The following is an 11,196-nucleotide window of genomic DNA, read 5'->3' as shown; positions in this document are numbered from 1 at the left end:
AACTGAGTTAGATAAGTAGTCCTTCAAGCTTTCTCCTCCGGAGGTACTGGCAGTAGGGTTTTGAGGAGTCTCTGTAATCACTGCATAAACCGATTGGGCTGGTACAGAGGGGTCTCTGTTCTGGTTCTGATTCAGAGCTCCTGTTTGAACTATTGGCTGTTGGCTCCAGTTGGTAGGATTCCACTGTTGCTGCTGATTTGGCATGGAGGAAATTGGTTGGGACCATTGTTCTTGTGGTTGAACCATCATTTGAGGCATGGATTGTGGCCACTGTGGATTAGGTGCACTGTACTGTGATACTGGGGGCATCTGTTGGTAAGGGTAGGGAACAGTCCCTGGGACTGCATTTGGTGGATACATCATTCCTCGCATCAGAGGAGGTAGGACTCCTCTTCCTGTAGTCATCACTAATTTAGCTTCCACTTCATCGTACAGTCTTGCACCTTCTGTTGCAGCTTGCAGTGTGGCTGGTCTTTGCAGCTCCACAAACTTACGGACTTTTGGTTGTAATCCTCTGAGAAACACCCCCTTCTGAATGCCATCATCTAGATTATGGTTAGTCCATCTCTTCAGGATGGATTCCATTCGTGAGACATAAGCTTCCACTCTTTCTCCAGAAGACTGACTTAGGTTCATAAATTCCTCTCACATCTGCTCTTCAAAACCTTCACGCCTGAATTTAGTGAGGAAGGCCAACTTCAGCTCGTCCCATGTGCCAAAAGTTCCTGCTGCTTGTCTCTCATACCACTAAAATGCCATGCCCTTGAAAGTGGCGGGGAATATTGCCAACCAATGCTCAGGGGTTCTGGCATTGTTAGCCACACATGCTACCATAAACTCTGCTACATGAAGATCGGGGTCTTCATTGTACTCTCCCTTAAAAACTAGCAATGGGACTACATTCGCTGGCCTGTCATCAATATTTCCAGGACGGATTTGGCTTGGAAGTGGACCTCCAGCAGGAGGAGGAAGGGCTTGATGTGCCATTGGGACTTCTGTAAAGCGTTCCGCAAGGGCGTCAAAGGCGGCTTCTGCTGCGAGCTCGTTCTCGGCTCTGATTTTTGCTTTCTCTCTTTTCACGTACCTCTGGACTCGTTCTAACGCTTGTCTCTTTATTGCGTCATTCATCAGGGGTGTGGCTCCACTATGTTGTTAGTGCTCCACAGAGGATTAACAGAAGGCTTCAGTCTCTGGAGGACTCTCTTGCCAACATTTCTTCTACTTCTTTCTTTTCAACGTCCTTGAATTCTGCTTTCATTCCACTGCACAGAGAAAGGTATTCGGTTCTGAAGGTGTCAAAATGCATCCGTCTAAGCATTGTGGTGGTGCCATCATCATAGTAATGCCAACTTCTGATGGTTTCAACAGTGTATGTTGTGAAAAACACTCTGTCTACCAACTTCCAGTGGGTTGCTAATTCAACAAATAGAAGATTATCAGTACACCAAGCATCCCATGTATCTTTTTGTTGAGCATCCATGAACAAATTCCAACTCTTTTCCTTCTTGTCTTTGTGAACCTCTACAGACCAAGACTCCTGAAGCTTCTTCACAATCTCCCACTTGATGTTGTCTGGAAACTTCTCAATGAATGCCAAATCTTCCATGGATGTTCATTCTCTCTGTTTCTGCTCTTCAGTTTATTCCCAAACAGTTTGCCACCAAGATGCAAGTTTCCGCTGCTTCAACAAGAAGAGGAAACTGTCCACCACATAGAGCATGCATCATGATGGTGATATGTTTCCGCCATTGTGGGATGAAATTCTTGTGGAAAGTGGCTTTGATTATGAGAAATTCCAACTCTTCAGTGGAAGAAGGAACTTTACAAACATCCATTGAATTCTTCTCTTCTTGGCAATGCCATTTCCTTCATTTTCAGCCTCTTTTGGTGCTTGTTGATGGCAAGTTTCCCCGACTGCGCACCAAAAACATGGCACCCCGAGAGGAACACCAAGGAAAAGGGAATTCTCTTGCAAGAAAATCTATTTTGTATCATCAACAAGCTTGTTTATTATGTTTCATATGATCACAATGAAGAAAAGAATACCAGGCACAACAAATCTTCATAAAGCATCATGTAGATCTCCCATGGATTTGATAGAATCAACCACATTCTTCAATATCTTCACAAAATCCATCAATAGAACAAAGAAAGCAAAGGAATACACCATTTTTGAATGGAAATACATCACATAGTATTCATCTTCAATATCTTCATAGTCTTCTCTCTCAATCTCTCACATACAATCACTCTGTTTTTAATAGAATTGGCTATCTCTGACTCTCTCTCTCTCTCTCTCTCTCTGTGCATCAATAATACATCATATCCTCACTACAATCTCTCAAAAATCACTCTCAATAATCCCTCTTAGGTCGTGGATACCCCTCCCAAGAGATATGTCTGATATGAAGAGTCACCAGAGCCACTACAGTGTCCTTTCATAGCTCACTACTGTCACTTCACTCTAGTCTTCACTTGAGTCTTCAGCAGCTACTTCTTCCACTTCTTTCAGCTCTTTTGCACTTGTATTCACCTCTTTCCAAGGCTAGAAAACTTTTCCAAGCTACATTCTCATCCATCAGAACACATACAAAAGCATACAGAACAGTCACAGAACAGTACCAGAACAGCTACAGTACAGAACATAACAGAAACAGAGGCTCTACAGAAGACCTACAGAAGGTTAGAGAAGGTCATCAAAACCACATTACTCATACTTAAACCATTCCAAACTTTCACAAACCATTCAATAAGCTTTCACAATATCTCAATCTTCATTAATCAATACTCCATCCCTCCTTACAGAAGACAATCAGAACAAAACAGACCAAAATAGAACAAAACAGAAGGTATACAGAAGCAATCAGATTCATGATGTTTATTGGTGGTTCTGTGATGTTCTGATTGGTTCTGTATACCTTCTGTTTTGCTCTATTTTGGTCTGTTTTGTTCTGATTGTTTTCTGTAAGGAGGGATGGAGTATTGATTGATGAAGATTGAGATATTGTGAAAGCTTATTGAAAGGTTTGTGAAAGTTTGGAATGGTTTAAGAATGAGTTATGTGGTTTTGATGACCTTCTGTAACCTTCTGTAGGTCTTCTATAGAGCTTCTGTCTCTATTCTATTCTGTTCTGTTTTGTACTATAGCTGTTCTAGTACTGTTCTATGACTGTTCTGTATGCTTCTGTATGTGTTCTGATGGATGAGAGTGTAGCTTGGTAAAGTTTTCTAGCCTTGGAAAGAGGTGAATACAAGTGCAAAAGAGTTGAAAGAAGTGGAAGAAGTAGTTGCTGAAGACTCGAGTGAAGACTAGAGTGAAGTGACAGTAGTGAGCTATGAAAGGACACTGTAGTGGCTCTGGTGACTCTTCATATCAGACATACCTCTTGGGAGGGGTATCCATGACCTAAGAGGGATTATTGAGGGTGATTTTTGAGAGATTGTAGTGAGGATATGATGTATTATTGATAGAGAGAGAGAGAGAGTCAGAGATAGCCAATTTTACTCAACCAAAGTGATTGTATATGAGAGATTGAGAGAGAAGACTATGGAGATATTGAAGATGAATACTATGTGATGTATTTCCATTCAAAGATGTTGTATTCCTTTGCTTTCTTTGTTCTATTGATGGATTTTATGAAGATATTGAAGAATATGGTTGATTCTATCAAATCCGTGGGAGATCTACATGATGCTGCATGAAGATTAGTTGTGCCTGGTGTTCTTTTCTTCATTGTGATCATATGAAACATGATAAACATGCTTGTTGATGTTACAAGATAGATTTTCTTGCAAGAGAATTCCCTTTTCCTTGGTGTTCCTCTTGGGGCTCCAGCTTGGGTCCCCAGCTTGGGTCCGACGCTAGTTGCCGCTAGGAAATGACCAATAAGGAAAACCCTAATCCAGGTCGATCCTAAGTGCGAACGGCCGGAATACTTCCGCTACGTGGCAGACGCAGAAATCCCTAGATCCCAAACCCCATAACATTCCATGGGAGTGCCGGGCGGAGCTTTCTAGACACCTTTTCCGATGGACTGCTAAGAGGTGTCCTGAAGATACAAGTGGACACGTCACAATTGGTATCAGAGTCGACTAACAATGGAATTGTTTTTATGAAGTCTTAATAAGTTGAAGTAAAGCAAATGTTGCTGTCCAAAAATTTCGTTACCTTCAATGCTGTCTTGCAGAATTACGAAGCGTGGCACAAGTTCTTGGTATTTCGAGTCATGTTTATGACTGCAATGCATTCTCTACATTATCGACAAAGGGTTGGGATGATGAACATCCTGGAGAAAATCTATAATCCATCACCCTTGTACATGGAACGAAGATCGACGGGTGCCTCAAGAATGTACTATATAGCCGCCCACCGGTTTGCTTATCTACAAACCAACCTAAAGAGGATCAAGTGGTTGGAAGACCTGAAAGTCCTGAAGCTATTCATTTTTGTGGAAGCTCACGTAAACTCAACTTTACATATTCAAGGTCGGAGGGTTGAGATGAACTCATATGTATATGAGGACGTAACCCGTGTAATCCCCGCCAACAGGATTAAAGTGTTGCGGTGCCATGAAAAGAATGGATTACAGAGGAAAGGATATCCTGAACTTCCAATGACTTACTGATTCCTGAAGATCCATGAACCGAAACCATACTATTATACAGTTCCTGAAGATAAATGTAATACAACGTTGTTCTCCCCAAACTAAATGCAACAATTGGCTTATCATCACAAGAAATGTTGTATTCTAAAAGGGCTATGCCCATATAAATACAAATAAGACTTCCTTTTATCAATGTCTGATTGTGCATAAGAATTGATAAAAAGTTAAGTAGCTACATTGCTTACGTGATAGCAGAATTGAAGATGTAATCAATAACGATTATCGTATAATAACGTTAAGAAACCTTTATCCAGGCACAACCCTAGGTACAGGTTCCTAGTTCGCCTCCTACCTCAAGTACTGCTGTAATCCAGGAGAAGAAGTTTCTTCTCAAACAGATTCAGTCGCCTGAGTTTGATGGGAGAGGCAGGTCCGTCCAAGTTGATGCTGAAATTTGGATTAAATCCATGGAGGATTACTTCGAAGCAGCCGGTACTACACCCGCCAATCAGGCTATGCTTGCCAAGATAAATCTCACCGACAAAGCCAGGCTTTGGTGGAAGCAATGGTGCAGGGATCAAGGGATCATGGAGGGATCCGTTACCTGGGGGAAGCTAAAGAAAGCCGTGCAGGAAAGATACTTGCCACCTGCATATTGCACGCAGAAAATGAATGAGTTCTACAAGCTAAAACAGCTGGGGCTCACTCTTGACACTTACTACTCTAAATTCGTCTCACTTTTTAAGTATGCGCCGCAAATGGACATGACACAGTAGGTGTCCGAATTCTCTGTTGGTTTAAATCCACTAGTAAATGCCCGTCTCGAGTCTATGCGTCCATCAGATCTTCAGGATGCACTCATTCGAGCTACGCCTATAATTCAGGAGGTGCAGGCTAGACCAAGGGGTAACAAAGCTTGGTCTTCTAATGACCTGAACAGAGGAGCATTCAAACCTCAAATGAAGAAAGTCCAAGGTCATAATCAGGGGCAAAGAAAGAAAGCAAGGACTAATAATGTCAACAACTTTGTTCCTACTCAAAGCAAGGGCCGAAATCTCCGATGTTTCCACTACAACGAACCCCATCACTTTAGAAGGCAATGTCCCAAACTTGGTGGAGGACATCGCCAAGCACCTTTCCAAGGAACGGGCCGTGGTCAAGGAGTCGCTACCCAAGGCAAAGGAATAACCACTTGCATTGCCAATAGGAAAATGTGTGAAGAAGAAGAAGAAGAAGATCCGACCATGGAAGGAGAATTTGAAAGGGCAACAGTCCATGCCGCTCTACACAAGAAAGGGCCAAATCGCCAGTTCTCGGTGATTGAGACACTATCGGACTATCAAGGTAAAAGTTTCAAGACCTTGATTGATTGTGGCAAAACACATTCCTTTATCTCACCATCATGTGCAAAAAGATTAGGAATAGCCACTGTAGAAGCACCTACCCTGCTTGGCGGAATTGGCAAATGGTCGTGAGGTTACTTGTACCAGGAAAACTGCTAAGGTGGAATTCTTTTTGGGAGGAAAAAAGACTTTAGTCAAATTCAGAGTCATGAATCTAGGTATGCATGAATGTCTACGTAGAATGGATTGGCTTAAGCCTAAGGACGCCCACATTCATTGTGGAAAGGGTCAAGTTTCCTTTTGGAACTTTGAAAGGGAATTAGTCACAACCCAAGGTGAGGCTGGAGTGCCAAAAATTCAATTGGCCAAAGCATCTCAGATCATAAAAGGAGCCAGAAAAGGATTACATGTCTACTTGATCAAACTCAACAAGTTAGATCAGAAGCAAGAGTCTAATGAAGGACCTTCTTGGCTAAAGGAATACGCGGACGTATTCCCTGAAGAGTTGACAGAACTCTTGCCTCAAAGAGATGTGGATCATGAGATTAGGTTAGTACCAGGAGCTGCGCCAATTGCAAAGAGACCTTATAGATGTCCATACCAGAAGCAATTGAGCTGAAGGAACAACTCAAGCAACTACTAGATCAGGGCTACATTCGGCCTAGCAGTTCACCATGGGGAGCTCCAGTACTATTCCAAAAAAAGAAAGATGGGACACTTCGACTATGTATTGATTACCAAGGATTGAATCAATCAACGGTCAAGAACAAGTACCCTATTCCTAGAATAGATGAGCTTCTTGATCGTCTTTAGGGTGTAAAATATTACACAGCACATCGAACAGAATCTGAGAAAGAGATAGAGAGTACACAACAGATAAGAGGAGAATCAGTAAATTCTTTAACTCTAAACAACTGATAGAAAGATGGCTCTGTCCACCCGTGCGCTTCCACTGTTTGAAGCTTAGATGGCGATCTAGACAGAAGATAGGTGAAGAGCTTAAGGCTAGCTGGAACAACAACTCTGACTGGGTGAAAGATGAGTGATCGATGGTTGTGAAGAGGTTTATCTTTTATAGCCCGTGAAGGTCGTTAAGTTGGCCTGCTGACCGACCTACCATTGAGCCTCCACTAGTCGGCCAGGAAATATTCCAAGGAATATTCCCTTTACCATTGGGCCGGGGGCGCTGCCCCCAGACCCCCGCCAAGGGGGCCGCTGGCCCCCGTGGGATCCCCCAGCCAGGGGTTGCGGAAGCGGCCCCTGGACCCCACAATAGGGACCCCTTTAAACTCCCTTACCCTGCAACTCGATGCAATGTGCCTCGAGTTGCTACCAGCTTAACCACTCCATCTAACCCAAAGATTAGACCCACAATGGTCACCTTTTTGCCATCTGGTCACATAGACCTCATCTGATATACAAGTCAGGACTCAACCAGGGCTCGCATTTGGCTTCTCCTCATAATGGGGGCCTTACAACTTTGAGCACCATGGATCATTGGTAGCACCTAATGAGGGTAGGGCATTGATCATATCTAACACCCCCCCTCAATGTCCACCCATAGGTGAACTATCTCCTCGGCCCAATGCCGAGTCTTTGAAGATGAAATTGAAGTAGATCCTTCGTAAGTGCTTTGGTGAAGATATCTGCTCCATTCTCCTCTGTTGGACAGTAGACCAGTTCCACTATCCCATCCTCCATCAAATCACAGACATAGTGATACTGGATCTCTATATGTTTGGTGCGTGCATGAAACACTGGATTTTTGGCAATGGCGATGCAACTCTAATTGTCACATCTCAGCACAGTTGGATCTTCATTTTGCACTCCCATATGCCATAGAATCCTTCTCAACCATACTGCTTCACATGCAGCAAAACAAGCTGCCTTGTACTTTGCTTCGATATAAGACAATGCCACTGTTGGCTGCTTCTTACTAATCCAAGAGAAAATTCCTGAACCCAAAGAGAAACAATAACCAGAAAATGACTTCCTGGAATCACTGTCTCCTGCCCAATCTGAGTCACAGTTCCCCACAAGAGAAGTTTCAAAACTGTATGTGATACCATAGTCAAGAGTTTTCTTCAAGTATCTGAGCACCCGCATCCCAGCCTTCCAATGACTCTCATGAGGTTTCTTTGAGAACCTGCTCAAAACACCAACAGCAAAACTGATATCTGTTCTGGTGTTACACAAGTAGATCAGACTGCCGACCAACCTCCTATACCTCCCAATGTCTGCTAGTGCTGATAACACCATATTGGGAAATATGAAAATTTCCCATAAGTTTGGGACACGTGGTCAAATCTTTGGATTTGTCATAACTTGAACACTATAACTCCAAATCAAGCGCTCTATAGCTCAATAGATTCCATTTTTCAAGTGCTTTCCAATGATAGGTCACATCATATGGTTTTGAGAAACTTATGGGCATGTTATCTGGGTGCCACCTTTATAGTATTCAAAAAATGGGAATTGGGAGATTCCCAAGCTTACTAATATTGTGTTTGATGTATCCTCGACGGATAACTTTGCATTCACCTCCATAGGTGTAGCTATCTCCTTGCACCCGTTCATGCAAAATGCCTTCAAGATCTCCCATGCATACTTCTTCTAAGAGATGAAGATCTTTCTTGGCTCTTGCCAGACTTCAATCCCCAAACAATAGTGCAGCAAGCCCAAGTCTGTCATTTCAAACTCAGAACTCAAAGCCTTTCGAGTTTGGTTGATCATATCTTCATAGTCACCTGTAATAAGAAGGTTGTCCACATATAGGACAATCACTACAAACTTTTTACCATCCCTGTAATACATACAAGTTAGCATCTAAGGCACATCTTTTGAAGTTTAGGTTTAAAAAGAACTTATCTATCCGCTGGTACCATGCTCTGGGGGCTTGTTTTAGCCCATATAATGCCTTCTTCAGCTTACACACTTTGTTCTCAAAATGGGGGATCTCAAACCCTGGTGACTAAGCCACGTACACCTCCTCCTTGAGGTCACTATTTAAGAACGCTGACTCAACATCCATTTGGTACACTTGCCACTTCTTGTGGGCAGCCACTGCAAGTACTGTGCGAATAGTGGTCATTCTGCCAGTTGGGGCAAATGACTCTTGAAAATCAAACCCCTAAACTTGTGAAAATCCTTGGGCAACCAGTCTAGCTTTGTACTTTTCTAATGTACTATCAACCTTGTACTTTACCTTCCAGATCCACTTGGTGGCAATAACCTTGCACTTTGTTGGTCGATCCACTAGCTCCCAAGTGTCATTCTTCATTATGCTGTCATACTCCACCTACATAGCAGCCTTCCATGATGGATCTGCAAGTGCTTATTCTAAGTCAGTTGGCTCCTTTACTTCTCTCATAATCTCAACCATCAAGGCCATATTGACTATGTGAGCAGAAGCCCTCCTTTGCTCCTCTATTCTCTGAGACCTCCTTGGTCCATCTGCCTTCTCCTCAATAGATGTAGGTATAGGATTATTGTGGTCATAGAGCTGCTTCACCTAGCACGGCAATTGCTTTTCCAGGTGGGGTGATGTCAGGTTGGTGAAATTTTTCCTCATCATCTGAAGATGATGCTTCCTCCTCCGTAAGGATAGGGATAGCTCTCGAGACAGGTTCATAGTGGACTACTTTGCTTGATGATAAAGTGGAAGAACTTGCCTTCTCCTCCTCCATTGTATGTAGCTCCTCCTTGAACACCACATCACGGCTCGCGATGATCTTCGTTGCCTCTTGGTCATATAATTTGTAAGCCTTCTGCTCATCACTATAGCCCAAGAAGATACATTTTCTGTTTGTTGGTTTTAACTTGTTTCTCTTCTCATCTAGAACATGTGCATAACATTCACATCCAAAAATTCTGAAATGTGAGACAGATGGTTTCTTACCAGTGTAAGCCTCATGAGGTGTTTTTCCGTTAAGAGCCTTTGTGTAGCTCCAATTTAGAATGTAGACTACAGTATTAACAACTTCAGCCCAAAAATGGTTAGGCAATCCCTTGCCCTTTAGCATACATCTTGCCATCTCCACAATGGTGCGATTCCTGCGTTCCACAACACCGTTGTGCTGAGGTGTACGAGGGGTCGTCAATTGACGCTTGATCCCTTTGCTCTTGCAAAAGCCTTCAAACTCCTTTGAGTTGAACTCACCACCACCATCTGTTCTAAATTTCTTCACACTTTTCCCTATTTCATTCTCAACAAGTTTTAGCCATTCTTTAAACTTACCAAAATCTTGAGCCTTATCATGAAGGAAGTACATCCACATCTTCCTACTGTAGTCATTGACAATCAACATAAAATAAGAAGATCCCCCCAAGGCCTGTGTAGGCATCTTACCACACAAGTCAGCATGCACCAACTCTAGAGGAGCCTGTGCTCTATTCTTGCTTTCTTGTGGAAATGCCTTTCTCTGTTGCTTGCCCATCATACAAGCTTCACATGGTTCCTTCAATTCAGTTATTGTAGGTAGGTGAGCAACCATACCTTGCTTTTGCATCTCCTTCAACACTGCAAATCCGATGTGTCCAAACCTTTCATGCCAAAGCTTACTTGTGCCCACTCCAGCGGTGGCTATAAGAGCACTTAGATCATACAAGTTGTTCCTTCTTTCTCCTTTGCCAATAATTGTGCCAGGACTATCAAGAATTTCTGCACCTGTCTTCTTCAACCTCACTTCATGACCAAGATCAGTTATGGCAACAATGATAAGAGATTTCTCATGATTTCGGAAACATACAACACATTTGAAAGATTTTTGACTTCACCATTTGCAACAATAAAAGAAATAGTACTTGTGCCGGTAGTAGGGCATTTAGCATCATTTCCAACCGTCACAGTGATGGATATATTCGAAGCTTGCCATTCTTCTTGGGTACCACCACGATGGGTGAAACCCATTCACTATTTGCCATTGGATAGATGAACTCGGCTTCCAGAAGCTTCAATAGCTCTGCTTTCACCAATGTGGAATAATTCGGGTTCATTCGCCTCTGTCGTTGCCGTACTGGCTTGGCATCAGGCTCAAAGTCAATATGATGTTGACATATTGTGGGATCAATCCCCTTTAGGTCTTTGTAAGACCATGCAAACATGTCCAAATTCTCTTTCAACAAGTTGTACAAGGTTGACAACTCCTCTTCTGGGAGGCTGCTACCCACCTTCAAGTGGCGTTCAGTGCCATCTGCATCCACAAAGGTTAACTGCCTTTCACCTTCTACTTCACGGATGAAGATCCCAT

The sequence above is a fragment of the Lygodium microphyllum genome, chromosome 11 (assembly GCF_053477565.2).
Source record: "Lygodium microphyllum isolate KBCC chromosome 11, Lygodium_microphyllum_v1.1.10, whole genome shotgun sequence".
NCBI lineage: Eukaryota > Viridiplantae > Streptophyta > Polypodiopsida > Schizaeales > Lygodiaceae > Lygodium > Lygodium microphyllum.
This window is presented reverse-complemented; position numbering follows the sequence as displayed.